This window comes from Toxorhynchites rutilus, chromosome 1 (assembly GCF_029784135.1).
Source record: "Toxorhynchites rutilus septentrionalis strain SRP chromosome 1, ASM2978413v1, whole genome shotgun sequence".
In the NCBI taxonomy this organism is placed as follows: domain Eukaryota; kingdom Metazoa; phylum Arthropoda; class Insecta; order Diptera; family Culicidae; genus Toxorhynchites; species Toxorhynchites rutilus.
Window position 1 is genome coordinate 25,813,031 of NC_073744.1, and position 15,807 is coordinate 25,828,837.

General features: G+C 37.6%; 1 protein-coding gene across 15 annotated transcripts in view; it reads left to right on the forward strand.

Moving 5' to 3' along the window:
* Positions 1 to 15,807, forward strand: part of LOC129776923 (peripheral plasma membrane protein CASK) — an 858,562-nt gene that overhangs the window by 779,433 nt on the left and 63,322 nt on the right. The gene's annotated exons all lie outside the window — the stretch shown is intronic.

The window sequence follows — 15,807 nt, forward strand, 5'->3', positions numbered from 1 at the left end:
CCTAAACATGAGAGCATGCAGTAAAAAATGGAAGATTTCGAATGCTTATTTCTCAAACATATTTCTACGCATCTATCGCAATTATTAAAATGTTATTTTTCATTAGATAAACAATTGAATAACTGTAAAATGTTAAGCGTTATCTAAACGCCATAACTGCCTCGTTTTGATTGGCCCGATTTACGGTTTCCCCAACACAGACTTCAAAACCACGCAGCCTTGAGGAAATCGGCACTGCAATCACATGCAAGTTGGGGGTATTTTTGTTCCGACTGAGGTTGTGTTGGTCTGACATACAAATGGAACACAAATTTCAGCATTGCTCGAGAATTAATCCAGCAAATGGAACCAAATTTGGCATGTGAGGGTTTCAGGGTGGGACACGAAACGCTTCTATGTTGAATAGACACTCCTCTTCTCTCTCTCTCTGAGGAGGGGAGGGGGGGGAACTGCCATACAAATGGAGCATACATTTCTGCATAATTCAAGAACTGATCAAGCAAACGGGACCAAATTAAACATGTGGAGGTTTTTTTAGGGGGCAAGAAACAATTCTAAGGTGGTTCAACACTCCTCCACCTTTCTACGGGGGGGCTGCCATAGAAATGAAACACAAATTTCTGCATAACTCGAGAACTACAGAACTAATCAAGCAAATGGAACAACCTTTGGCATTTGGAGGTTTTAGGGATTGATAAACGTTTCTATGGTAGCTCGACACTCCTCCCCCTCTTTAAAGGGGAGCCCCCATACATATAAATTTTTGGCGGGACGAAGTTTGCCGGGTCAGCTAGCAATAAAATAAAATTAAATGAAATAGCTTAATTTTGTGTTAATACTACATTCAGAGTTGCTCACAATAGACTATGCTTAGCTAGATTCCTTAGGCTGGTTCCATGTTTCCATACAAAACGAGATGAGAACGACATCGGTAATAATTGTTACCATCTATACGGAACACGCAGCTAAAATTGGAAATGACAAGAAGACGATCCCATCATATCTTTCATCCGCACCATCGCGTAACAATGCCTTAACAAAGAAGCCACAATTCGGGCCAATTCGATGACGGAAGCCTGCCGAGCAGGCGTGAAACAAAAGACGGTTCCGTTCACTGTCTGAGTCCTTCGTTTATCATGATCTGGCGGAGATTATGATGACAAAAGAGGCAGCAGACGCTGTTCCTGCCGTCGGGAAACCATTACCATAAATTATGATAATGCAAGTGGCGTTATCACGCGCTCGCTACGAAAAGAGTCGCGTCCTTTGGGGTGATGGGGTGCACAGGAAAAATGAACTAGCCACTTGGGGGGGGGGGTACCCTTACACCTAGTTTATCTGCATTTTATGCAATCTCAGTGAGCGACCCGGAAAATTAACCGTTGCATTTTAGGGCAACATTTTCCGAAGTGGAATGGAAGAAACGGCGAACGGAACGAATTTTCCGCGGACAAGAGGATACAAATCGTTGATCACGTCGAGAGACATGTGTAACTCAATAAATTTCAATATTTTTTTGCGATGCTGCACTAGGATTGTGTTCAGCAGCATGCCTCGGAGGTTGTTATAAATGATAAATGATAGACGCGTTCAGCACGTAATACTCGAGTACCATGAATTTATTAGAAACGTCTGCTTGTCAACGGCAATCGCGACATTTAGATGATGAGTTGACTCGGCCCGCTATGTGTTCTACTTTTATTCGAGCAAATCAACGTTTGCATTAACTATCCGGAAACGGAGTTGGAACCGAAATACGGCATTGTGGCATTCCGAGTTTCGACTGCATTATGTCTGCCCGACATTTTAATTGCCCACCGCAATCCGTAGCCCATCTGTTGTGGCAATTACATGGTTGCTTGAAGCTTGAGTGGTTCCACTGCATTGTGGAGAGAAAATGGTAATGCACATCCCTCCATGGATTCGTGGTTGTCCCTGTTAAATGGGCCACTTTGGCTTTTTTTATTCTCTGCAGAGTACTTATCGCCGCTTCCGTCCGCTAGATGGAGCGGAATGACGGGGAGATTTTTTTTGGAAGTGTGTCAAAAATAAAATTTTCCCCTGATGGTTTGAGTGAAGTGCGGCATTTAGCAAATTACACTCAGCTTTCAAAAGCTCCATTGTGTTAATGTGGAAGTTGGGCTGACTCCATCGAAATCGGGTAGGGAGCGGAGCAACGACCGACCGAGGATAGGGATCGGTGTCGTGCCAAATGGAGGGTAATAATAACCAACGCGGTTTATTAGCCATAACCGTGTGGAAACTTTGTCCCGAGAATGTAAATTTATATGGATTGCAGGAGACTGATAAAGCTTATCGGGGCGTTATCGACGGTCTGTTGCACAGAAATATTGTCGTCGTCGTCGTCGTCGTGTTCGAAGTGCTGTCGTGAGAGATCATCCGGCACCGATGGGGTTTTTGGAACGTTGAAAAAGGCTATCATTCTTTACGGCGTATAATACGAAATTGAAAAAAAAAATAATATCGTATGATTCGATGTCCTACGAGTGGAAACATTGCTTGTGATTTGTCCGGAGTTGCGTTTGTACTTGGGGGGTAAATGGTATAAAACATTCCGATGTTGTTTATTACCTTTCGCGTGGATTACGTGTCCGATAGACATCACAATATTGAAGAACTGTCAACGGAAGCAAACATAATAAAAAACCATGGAGGGATAGATTTCTGATATGAAAATTGCTTGTATTCTAGATGGAAAAAAGATGTGTGGGTAATGTCGGGAACATAATCGAAGAGACGTAGGACTACACCAAAGGCGATCAATTTAAATATTATACATTGTTTTATTTTAGGTTTTTTCGTTTTTTCCTCATTATGCGTGAAGTAATCTACCCGGAAAATAAATTAGTTAACTCAAAAATTATCATATTGGTGGTTCTGTAAAGAACCTTCGGGTCATTGACGTGGGTTTTGCTGGATCAAAACTTTGGTGCTGTCGATAGTGTTGCCGGATGATGGCTTTTGCGCTGGCGTTGGCGTTCCTGGATTCATTTTTCGTTGGATTCTGGCGATTTTTTATTTTTTCCTACACAATTTCTCAATATAGAGGCTTGCTCTATGCAGAACTCGTGATGAATGACGAAATGACGATTCCGTCAGATGGTGTTTTTGGCGTATGCAAATATGTTGCTACCATAATTACCCTGAAAACTTGCCATTCTGCTGAAAAGGGATTCATGCCGCCGCTGTCGTCCTGTCGCTAGATGGAATGAAGCGATTATATATTGTTCTACCAGCACCATTATTCCACATTGCGATGCGATGTATCAGTCGAATAATATTGCGTCGCGGTATGAGTAGGATCGATAACTCATCATTTTAATCAAATTGTACTAATTGTTGTTATTTTTAATACTGCCTGAAATGCAAGCTTTCTCATTAAAATTCAATATAAAGTACGACCAAATTGTTATCACATTATTGTTCAATTCTCATTAAATTGTGATCAACTTTCAAAATATAAATTAATAATAACAATAGTTTAATCAATTGCCATAATGTTACCATTGAAAACCGAAGAAAATCTAATCAAACTGCCACCATCAATGAAATTGTTTTCGTATTATTTACATCATTTCATCGTATTCTGATCAAAATAACATTGACTATCCAGCGAAAGCAAATCCTGACTGTACTCAAGCATCAACAAATCATCGACGAAATGTAATCAAATTAATTAAAAATAATGAGATTCCGCAGTACTTTCTCCTTTCTCTGAGATAGTGCAATAAAGCATCCCATATGTGATGTTCAATTAGAGTTAAGTTCGACAATTCCATATGTCCCACAATGCAGGGTCCTGCTACCGCCTACCTCTTCCTATGTACTCGGTGCCAACCAGGGTTGCCATAATAAAATCTATGTTTTTGGTCTCAAAAAATATTTTTATCTTTGTTTTTTCTCAAAAAATCTGTATTAACTCTTTACGGTGGTTTCAGCCACCCCAGCAAAGAAGTATACTAATATTATAATTCATAACACAATTTATCAGTTCAAACTTTTCCTAAACGAAGCTATATGTCTTGTGAACTTATTTACGAAACAAAACCATGCTACTAGGGATGATGGATAACGGTACTCAGTATAAACAAAAATTTCCATCCGTGCTTAAGGAAAGGATTAATGGAAAACTCCATGTAATGCGGCACTCTGAAGATGTAAAGAGCATTGTTCTGTATGTTCAAACAGATCATTGTTCTGTATGTTCAACTAGAAAAATAAAAGGTGAAAGACGCCAAACTTATTATTTTTGTGTTACATACGAATGATATCACACGAAAAAGAATTATAGCAAATATTTTTAAAACATGGACATAAAAACATTGTTTAGTAAATACAATGTTTTTATGTCCATGTTTTAAAAATATTTGCTATAATCATCATCATATAAAATCAGAAGTTTTCAAAACATAAAGGAATCTTGTTCATCCTTCATAATCTCACATCACAGCTTATTCGTGTAAAAATAATTACGACCAGTACGACACACATGTCGAAATTTAATACGACCGCAAAGGATTAATTTTATAAGTTCAATCTTGAAGCATAATCTTAGCATTAGTATCATTGATTGGCATAGTTATTATGAATTTGACGATGGTATCCACGTAAATATTCGTATTCACTGTGCTTTAGTAGAAAAAATGGTATTTATTTATTGAAAGTCTAGCCGATGACGCAGATTTTTGCATTTTTTCGCCTTAGATTGAATATGAGAAAGCAGTACTCAACGCTACATGTGAATGATATAATGGCTCTCATTCAGACTGATTGGAATGATATGTGAATAAAATTGGTGAGTTAGGAAAAAATATTATTGAGATCAAGCCATAAATAATATTGGCCCGTTATTTTGAAAAATCTGCAAATCTGTATAAAAACCAGAAAAATCTGGAAACTGTATCTACAGATTCTTGGTTTCAAAAAGTATGAAAAATCTATATAAATACAGATTATTCTGTAGATATGGTAACCCTGGTGCCAACATCTCAGGGTTAGAAACTTTAAAAGTGTCTGCATTTGAGCTGGCAGAGCTGCCAGCAGGATAAAAAATGGGTTCAAAGCCGCATACATCTCAGCTGTTTTGTTCTCGATATGTTGGTACCAAAAACATGGCAATAAGGTACATATCGAGGTGGAGCAGTAGGCGAAGTCTGTATTGGCAAGTAGAATATCGTGTCGTAATTATTTGCATTCAATATCAATATTCTGATGGAATCATTAAACTGTTTGTTTTTAAACAGATGACAATTGTATTGTGGCTTATTTCGTTTATTTATGTGGTAAAAAGGAAACATCGAAACATCAACTTCAAAACGTTAAAATAATGAAACTTCGTTTGTTTCTATGAACGTGGGGGAATGAAAATGGCACATGGAAATAACACTTTTATACGTCTTTTTCGACGTGATTTCACAAATATTCACTGCACGCTATCACTTTAGCCTCATATTCAGCGGGACCTCTAAAAAAATGTACGTTTTTAATTGATAAATTACTTCCTGAAAACAGCGGATAGATGCGGGGGACATTTAAAGATAAACATATCGACTGACGTCACTATTTGAGAAATAGTTATGGCAGCGCAGTTACTGTTTATTTTTATTATAATATAAAGTTGTCTTCGAAAAGAATTTTCGTATGATATTTTTTCACTATCTGAATAAAGTGTTTTAACATTTAAATCGACTTCCAATTTGATACAGAAAATTTTCAATCATAATTTTATTTTTAAAAACGTGTTCATCCAACCTGAAAATCACACATCACATATCCCTACCCGAGGATAGTATATTTAACTCGATAACGTAAGTAAACTTGTCATATCTGAAGACTGGTGAGGAAAGCGCGCATTAACCTTTTTTATTATTGCCATAAGGCAATACGGAAGGGAGAGATTTGATATAATTCTTATCTGTGCATTTTGGCCGGGAAAATATATCCGATTTTATTATTTCTACCGTAAATGACTATAGATTGGTAGGATTTACCAAAAACTTCGTTATATTTACTAATTATTTATCTCACTGTATGCACGCATGCAATACTATAATGGCAGTATGGCAACCCGAGTAAAAATATTAGTTTTGAATTTTTAACATTTTTGTCCTCGTCCTTTCAAGTAGAAACTTTTATTGAAATTACTTCCAAAGGATCATTTATATCACCTAACAAAATAGAAAAACAGCCGAAGCTCAGTTTAATTCTATGATCGATCATAGAATGAAACGAGAAAAAGTTCTTTTTCCCAAACAGTAGTTCGATTGGAATCCATCCGACTCAATGTGCATCTTACTTTCATCTATGTCATAGCAACAATCTTCCGGTGTAATTCACCGAAAACGATTGCATTGTGGATCCTTCCTCGGTACTAAATTATTATGTGCTGACCGAAAGGTTCCATTCTATGGTCCCAATCCTACCTCGGTGCACTATTGGCAATAGTTTCTTGTACTTACCTGAAACAATTCCAACATTTCATTGGGCATCCTGGAGGTACACAGTTCAGCGTCCAATAAACCGGAATAAGATCTCAAACTCAGACAATTTTCTGCTTGCATTGCCTGACCATTGCAGCCATTTGGGTGAACCCCGGTAGTCTGTCATCAGAACGAGAAAACATGTTATTCCCCATATTGGAATCGGTTCTTTGATGGGATGTAGACCTTCGGGCTAACTTGCAAACCGGAAAAGCCACTGACGTGTGTGAGCATGTACACATATACCGGTGCGCATATATCTACAAGTTTATGGAACCAGATTGCTATAACACCATGTTTGTGGTTTTTCCCGATCCTGTTTCCGGCTTGGAACCCATACTATGAATATTCAATTACTTTGATCACGACCGCAGTAACCGCAGTCTGCGGCATGTTTGCTTTTCGTTTCTTCCCCTTGTCGAGGACCATCTAAAACATAGTAATTTCGTAAGAAATCATCTCATTGAAATCTTGACCATTCCAGCATTCCGGAATTTATGTCCTAGAATGGATGCTAATGCTAAAACTTTCAGCCACCCTGGTGGCTTTCGAGATAAGCACGAGTTACTTTTAACCATCAACCACCGTACCGGAAGCTGTAGTTGAAGGCAAAGCAAGAAAGGAAGGAACTATTGATACTGCTTCTGCCAAGTGGATTTGAAGCAAGCCAAGTGGGTGTGTGTGGGTGTGTGCTTGTGTGCTTGTGTACATAATATGTTCCCGACTCAGTACTCTCCGGCGAGAGAAATACGTTCGTTTGGATGTCAGCTTCCGACACATGGATGAATATGAATGATGGATGGTTCAATATTTGCAACTTTTATTGCTGACTATTCTGGAATTTAAATGCAACCCACCACAGCGTGGCTTGCAGCAACTTGGGCTGTGCTGTTCATTCTCTGTTAAAACGGCAGCATCTAATGTGTGTTCCTTCGAACTGAAATTTACATAATTTGCATCGATGTAACTTCTCGAAAGCGTATTTCCGCAGAAACGGAGAGTATTATGCGTAGCATGTTAATAAATATGTCGACAACATCTGGGAGGTGCACAACTAAATTCTCGTTGTTTTGACGTGATCACTACCGTCTAGATTGCGAATGTTTATATCTCGAGCATTTCTTGATAGATCGCAAAGATGTTCGCATCAATTGATAGGAAATATTTCTACGCATCAACGCACAATGAATAACATTCAATTTTTCTCAAGATAAACAATTGAATAATTGTGAAATGTCAAACATCATCCAAACGCGTTAAGTGCCACGTTTTGATTGGTCCAATTTGTGCTCCTCAAATGGTACCGACCAAAAGGAGCAATCATGCACATCCGGGGCACAAATTAATCATTCAAAATTTTCTGGCTTTTTGCCAGAGCTCGAATACCGTTATAGCGTACAATTTTTGGATGAAACGTATCAATCGGATTCGATGCCGTTCCTCAGTGAAGATTTCGTTCGGGTTTAAAACCTAATAATAATTGATACCACCTTGGTCACATCAAATCACAGCATAACTTTGGCAGCGTAAATTTTTGGCCGAGCCGACGACATAGAAGCATAACCACGTAGTCCCTGTGACTTTTTTTTCTTTGGTTTGCTGTAATGAATCCGGTTTTCATCACCCATACCGATGCGATGAAGAAAATCTTTCTTTTATGCTGCTAGAGCTCAACGTTCCTTAGCTTCAAATCTTAAGGAGCCCAAGCTCATTGCTTCTCAATCATTCCTTACACTCGCAATTGCTTGGAAACGGTTTGGTGGGTAAATCTTTTTGCTCTTCTCTTCTTGCACGTGTGCTCATCAAACGATGCCTTCAATTCAGCATTTTAGATGGGTATGTTTCGAAGAACTCGAAGTGCCCGCTCAGAGATCTTTACCAAGAGAATTATGCAGCATTCATCCGATAAGTTCAAAAATAACAAACTGAAATAACTACTTCAAAGTGCCTCGCCGATACCAATGAATCAAATCCCACACCGGTTTCCTTCCGGTGAACAAATTTGAAGACGCATTCATCGCCGTCGAAAGACTTCATGCATATTTGTCACCATTTGTCTCAACCAAGATTGATTCACTCCACACTCAAACATTACCCTCATTCAGGCTCTGATGCAAAGTCATCACTAGCAATGAATACAAACATTACCCCTCGTTTGTTTACTCAACCTAATTGATGTTTTCCCCGAATTCAACGACGATGTTGCCATCTAGGTCTGAATGTGTGTCATCCAGTCGAAGCGGTGGGAAAACGTATCTCGAGTGCACTTCATGTTTCTATCAGGACCGAGCATATTTGATGACTGCATTATACGCAATAACAGCAGAAGCAGCATAATCATAATCCCCATCCCCTCTCGTTGCGCCCTTGATTACTTGAGAAGTAGACTCCCCAACAAGAAACCTCTGCAATCTGCTCGTTTACTACGTGTGTCTGTCGCTAGTTCGAGTAAACCAATTTCCGGACTCGAAGCAGCATTAGCATGGATTCAGCGCCATCATCATCGTCATAATCGGTTTGATTCTGTATCCGAGATATTGATACCCTTTGGCGTTTTCCCTCGCGTTTCGCAACAATGTGGTTCCGGTGCTATTGTGTGTGCACGAACCAGCACTTTTGTGTATTTGCGAGCACGCGCGCGCTCCCATGAGTGCCATCGATGACAACGATAGCCGATGGAAGCGAGCCGACGACATAAATAAGAGCAACTTTTCGCTGCCGTCAGCCAATTGTGGTCAGCTTGACACAAATTTTACCGTGAGAGGGAAGGGGTGGCCGGGATACGGTTTAGCCCAACATGGTGGAAGACGACCGACGATGTAATATCACTATAGCTTTCAAGGTGGCGTGATGACTATTTAGCTCCATACCAACGCTCGGGAAGGATTAAACCCGGCTTCAAAATTTAAAGAACTATTTCTAGGACCGTTTATTTATACGGTGGTTAAAAACAAAATCAAACGCTATGATTTGTATATTCCAACCGTTTTGTAATAAAATTATAGTGTCCTGTCACGGTCGCCATGTACAGTTCTGTACTGTACTGTTCTGGGATGCGTTTCTTTCGTATCATGATAATGTACGAACTGTTAGGTGGTTGGAATAATTCTGTCATCGTTGAAGTACCACGGTTCAATTTCGAATTCTTTAATGCTTTTTCTTAACTTACCAACTAACTTAGGTTTATGCTTACATGTTCTCATTTTCTGTCCCAAACTCAAGCCACCAACGATGTTTTTTAGAATCAGTTAATGTTAACCATGTGGTTGACAAACAAATGCGAGTTGCAGCGTGGGCATGACGCGCACGCTGTTTGCGTATGTTTATGTAAATACGGAGAGGTTGTCGGAGAGGCTTCGACCTTGTGTTTTATGGCCTAGTGAAGAATGACTGCTAAGCAGTAAATTTGGGTGTGCATAAATTAAATAAGTGCACGTAATTCTAGGAAAGAAGAAGAGTGAGTAGGGATGTATAGTCCGGATATATAATTTCTGTCCCAAGTGTATTCCGTTTCAGCGAGTTCCTTGGGAGTATGTTTTTGACAATCATCAGCAATGGTGGATGCAAGGCGCCTAGAAGTATATCCTAAGATGGGCCAACTTGCTTAAACCACTCTGCAGCCATCTTGGAAGTCTACTGTGTTTTGATTGTGAACAAAACACAACACGCTTGTGCCCAAGCTCGCTCGTGATAAGTCTGTCTCTTTCACACTTCAAGCACATAATTCCCCTTCTGCTTTCTTCCGTACTGTTTTCATTCACCGCTCCCCTAACCAACCTAGTGACGAAACGGCCTCACCTTAGGACATACTTCTAGGCGCCTTGGGTGTATGTGCTGTGTCAAAAGTACGCAGAATAAGAAGGTAGCCATCCTCCCTGCTTTGTTCATATAGTGACAGGCAAAGAAAAAAAGCAAAAAATAGTAATAAAGCATCGATTGAATCCATAGAAATTCGAACATTTTTTTATTTTGTTTCCAATTGTAACATGAGAACTTTCTCAAAATATGTTTCGAAATGATGAAATAGTAGTTTACTTAATCATTTTAAAATTTAAAACAGTAAAATCATCGCACCTTTATTATAAAAATAATGCAAAAACCGATGAACAAATGTGTGGAGAGGTTATATCAGAGCAGTATGGAATGGTAGCGGAACGTTTCGAAAAATCCAAGGAGCGATAGCATGGAATAGCTGAAAACATCTTCGATTAGTTTATCTCATCACAATTTATATAAAACACATTTACCTCCAGTACGAAAGTTAAAACATCGGTTAAAACAGTATCCCCGAAAGAACCCGGCGAAAATGAAGCGAACAAAAAAATGTTTCCACAATTTGATGGTCGGAAACGGTGGAAAGTTATCCGGCTTTCTTCAAAACATTGCGGGACGTGGCACTTCGATATTTTGCTGAAGTAAACAAAAACTATTCAGTAAGAAATCGATAAAACATCTCATAAAACCTTACCTGCAGTAAAAATGCGGTACACTATCGTGTTTATCGTCGGCTCAACTTGCGATTTTGTCACTTTTCATGATTCTTAGAACTCTTAAAATCAAGAAATATTGAGAAAACTTCAGAATTTCGAATAAATTGAGGATTTTTTATTACTAACTTCTTTGTGTGTGTAACACATGCGCTCTTCGTGTGCATACACAGGAAATTTCCCCTACCTTCTTTTCTACGTATATTGCTATTCGTTTCGTGAGCAGGGATGCCAGGTGATTTTTTCAAATGACTCCACATGGTACAACATTTTTTTTTCAAATGTCTTCACAATAATATCAGAGGAAACTAGAATTCATTACTTACTTTTCAACAAATATAAATAGCCTATTCAATGTTTATTCTAATTGACAATATTATATAACGCATTTTATTAATTTTACCCTGAATATTTGAAGTTCAATTCAATAAATGGGAACAAAGAATATATTGTGCAACTGTGAACAAAATTTTACAAGCTTAGAAATGATACAGATTTGATAAACCGTTGATTGAGTGGATATAGTCCCAGTTCTTCCACAAAAACGGAACTGTGATAACCATATTCATAAAACTTTTATTATTGAAACGGTATGTAACTGGAAAACTTTCGATTTGTGAAGTGGTCGTTTGAAAGATCTAGCTTAATCTATTGTATAGTATAAGCCCAAAATACTGGGCCATATGAATAAAAACAAAATTCAGCTTAACTTTACTTCAATCGAGCAGTCGAGCAGTGAGATTAAGTTTTTTCTACGTTTAGTATGAAAAAAGTAATAACTGAGTATTTATTTTTCGAAAATGGATGTTTAGCTGATTTCGTATGAATAAAACAGCATTTATCAAGTATTTACTTCGTAATTATCAAGTGTGCTCATGAGCATACTTTGGATCTGAAAGCACATTCATTCGTTTTGATGTCATATCCGATTTATGTTTAACGCTGCTTTCTTGCGCTTAAAGTTAAACAAGTTAAACAATCCGCATTGATGGCATTGAGTTTCGTTTACTAGTTTAGGGGAGCGTCAAAAAATCGATTGATTTTCAGGCGGAATCAACACGTTTTTAAAATTTAAATTATTAATGAAAAATAACCCTTCCGTACCAAATTTGAATTCTATGTAAATGAAAAACACTTTTTGCAAGTGGTGAAAAAAATCTTGTACGAAAATTGTTTGTGAAGCCAACTTTACATTGTAATGAAAAGTTTCAGTAACAATGTTGGAAATGTATAGACAAAGGGTTAAATAAAAGTCGTAAATATGTGTTTTATGTAATTAAATAACATGATGTAAAAATTTTCATTCAAATTTTAACATTTGAAAACTGGCTTCGTGTCTTCTAATCTGATAGATGTTACACTACCGAGATTGGGACCCAAAATATGGTTCCTAATTGAAAGTCGCCACCAGACGTCGACACTATTCCTTTGTCATCGCGAATACACGCTTTGTCCCAAAAAAACGTTTTGAAACCTAACCTAAACAATCAGTTGACAGATGTTTGACAAAGTAAAAACTATGTTCGAATTCGAACATGCGTTAAAATGAAATTAGTAAAGTAAACTTTTATTCCTACGGATTCAAGTAAATACTAGGAAGGTTTACTTTACTTGAAAACGGGCAGAATAAGTTTTTTTTATTCTTACGACCTACTATGTCAAAATCATTCGAATTCGTGAGCACAATTGAAGTAATAGTCGAGACAAAAACCCTACTTCGTTGACGGTATTTTCAGTCAATAGTGAGAATTTCATGGAAATAATATCTCTCAAAAACACACGCACGCTATCATACTGAAATGTCTCCACATATTTCTCTGCTCACGAACAGAGATGCCAGGTTTGAGGCTTTTCTTTGATCTAATTGATTCCAGATGTCACGGAATTACAAAAAGAGACTGGTCAGACAACGTTGGAGGAAGGTGGAGCTTGAAAGAGCAACTCAGGCCATCAAAAACGGATTTTCATTGACCAACAAAAAGAAAGTGTTTGAAAATGCTCGAACAACAGTGAAAAGACTCATGCATAATTCGAGATGATGTCAATCCAATTTTTCTGGTCTGGAATCTGGTATCGATTCCAAAACAGAGTTACTGATTGTAACATTATGCCAAAATACTTTACATAAACAAAAATATGTTAAATATGAAACACACACTGGACCATCTCTTTTATTATATGATATATTTGGTAGTTTGAAGCTCGATATAATGATTAAACATTATTGATTGAGAGAAAACAAGTATAGCTCAGTATTCGATGTGACATTTTTGATTTAGACCGTATTGGTTTGGAAATATTAGGCGATTTGCTTAGGGGGTCCAAATTCCCCGTTTTTCCTTCATTTAGTTCAGCAAAAAAATTACGTTTACTTCAAATTCTTGAGAACATTAAGCGGTCTGAATACATTTTGTCTCTAGAAGACATTAGTTCATTAGCGCTCGAGAATTCAAATGATAGTGACTTTGTATTTTGATTATTTTGCGGCCTATACTATACAATAGATTAACTTAGATTTTTCAAACGACCACTCCATAAATCGAAGATTTCCCGGTTACACACCACTTCAATAATAAGTTTTATGGATATGGATTAAGTTACAACCAAAACTTCAAAGCAGAAATAAACAAATAGAATTTATTACAGTTCCGTTTTTGCGGAAAAACTGGGACGATATTCACTCAATCAAACCAGTTATCATTTCTTACCTCATAAAATTTAGTTCGCAGTTGCGGAAGAATGTCTTTTTTCACATTTATTGAAATAAACTTCAAAACCTCTCGTAATTTTAAAGAAATGCGCTATATAGCAATGCCAATTAGAATGAACATTGATTAAGCTATCAAAAAAGCAAACCTAAACATATTTGCATTAATATTGACTCCAAACAATTAACAATGCGTGAGCCCCACGCGAGCCCTAGCTTTATGCTGCTAACGCTGAATTTGTGTTGCTTGGGATAGGGTTGCGAAGGCCCCGCATATTACCCAGTTAACGTTAAATCGCGTAACTTGGCATATTCTGAGTTGCATAAAAATTGGGATCGCTTCACACTCATATACCTAGTGTAGTCATATATTCTGGTACACGGAATATTGGCCACAAATATTTCTATAAAATTTCATTCAAAGTTTTATTCAGCTACTCAACAGCTACAAATTACACAAACAAGCTCTATTTGCGTTTCAGACGAATTTTGATCGAGGAATGTCTCTAATTCTTCGTCTTCAAACTTTTTTGGATCACCCGGGCGCTTTTTGTCTTGAACACTAAAATCAATAAACAAAAAATAGATTCCTTCCAGCTTTCTCCAGTTTTTTTTTGAATCTTCCCAACTATTTGAAAAGTTTGGTTGGCATCTCTGTGTGTGACCATTGTATATAGCGAGTATAAAGCTAAGGTTACTTTGGATCGGAGTACGCACGAAATTTGGTTGTACGAAGAGAAACAAACAATTTTGTTCGATAGAAGCTGACGAATTCGAACGAAGCAAGGGGGAAGCTATATAACCACACCAATACAACTCAATGTGGTTGTTTACTTTCACTATTACTTACAATTTGTACGACCACTTTTCTGCATTCAGTGTCACCGTTGCCTAAGAAAGTAAAAAATTTGTGTTTTTATTTTGCACGTACAGTTAATAGCAAAATTAAGTATACACCCCGTGTTGGTTTGTTATGTTTGAGTTTTTCGGGGTTAAAAAGTAAATAATTAAAAGGACTTATATTCATTGTAAAATTAATCCTTTTCCCTCTCATGTAGTGATAAAAAAAATGGTTACACTTCTACTTCATGTTTCACAAACAAACAAAAATACTTCAATTCAGACGTTGCAAAATTGTGTACAGTTAAAGTTTTTCTTAAAAAGAAAGTTGAAATCAGTTCATAAATGGTAACAGATAAAAAAAAATCAATCTCCTAGTATTTGGTATGGCTCCCTTCGGCTTCCAGCAATGTCTGTAAGGCGAGATTGTCGGTCACTGTAAACGGAATGCACTCCCAGATCTCCTTAATCGTCGTTTCGACATTTATTGATTCCTTACCATAGATGCTCAATAGTGTTCAAATCCGGTGATTGTGGAGGTGTTTTGAGTTCATTGGAACATTATGGAGTAGGCACTCCCGCACGATGAGATCAGCTTGCTTCGGATCAATATCCTGTTGCAAGAAGTAATCACAAAAAAGACCCAATTTCTAGTCTTCATTAGTTTCAAGTAGTCAATTTAGGAATGTTTGTTTTAGGGTTCTTTCGAAATGTTCGCACAATTACTCGTTTATCATCAGAAGACAGGATACATTTCTCGGAAGATTTTCCTTGATTCCATCGTATTTCCACTTGTTTATTATTTTCTTTGATGTATAGTGGGTTCTTCCGAGTATAGCTGCTATTTCCTGCATTTTCTTTCCACGACAATTCATATTTATTATCATTGTACGTGTAGCAATATCTATTTCTCTCCTCCAACTTGCTATTTTGATAAAAACTTTTTCAAACATCAATAAAAAACAAAAACCAAAACTGCCCAAGCAGTGGTTAAGTGTTGACACCAATTACTGACGAAAAAAAGTACGCTGATTCTTACTTACAATTTGCGATGCCTAGAATAGAGAATATTCTGGAATAGGAAAAAGTCTCTTGCCCAAAAAAGTGACAAACGTCCCCTTCGAACCAAAACTTGCAATACGCTAAATGATTATGGACAACGAATGAAAGAACTAGTGGGAATTATAGTCATATTGTTGATATTTTCTAAGAAATCAACGAATTATTGATTTTTGGGTGTGTGAGACAGGTGCGCGAGTGTAGGAGGGTTAAA